Source organism: Aptenodytes forsteri, unplaced genomic scaffold (assembly GCF_000699145.1).
Source record: "Aptenodytes forsteri isolate BGI_AS27 unplaced genomic scaffold, ASM69914v1 Scaffold408, whole genome shotgun sequence".
NCBI lineage: Eukaryota > Metazoa > Chordata > Aves > Sphenisciformes > Spheniscidae > Aptenodytes > Aptenodytes forsteri.
This window is the reverse complement of record NW_008796048.1, coordinates 908,034-908,473: the sequence shown is the minus strand read 5'-3', so window position 1 is coordinate 908,473 and position 440 is coordinate 908,034.

Genomic DNA, 440 nt, shown 5'->3' with positions numbered 1-440 from the left:
TGGTATCGCCAAGAGAAAGGAGAAAAAAAAAATATTTATGGAGCGAGCCAGAGCTCAGGCCCCCACTGGCAAACCTCTCCAGGGCACCCCCTGCTTCGGAAAGCGCTCGGCGTTCTCCTTTGGGGAGTTTTAAATACCTCAGGTCGAAATAAGGGGGGTTCCTGCTGCCCCCACCCCGCCCCCGCCGTGCCATCCGGGGCGACTTCCTGCCCTTGGAAACACCTCAGGCCGGGGGACTCGGAAAGTTTTTCAAAAGTCCAAATCCACCAGTGCCCCCTTCAGTTGTTGTTTTCTCTCCCCTTGAACTCAGGGCGTTGAGGTTTAGTCCAATTAAAAAATTCGGCCCCGCTTTCCAAATCCACCTTTCCTGCCCTCCCCCCCCCCCCCCCCCCACGCCCCCCGTCCGCCCCCCCCGGGCCCCCCCCCCCCCGCCGGCTCCC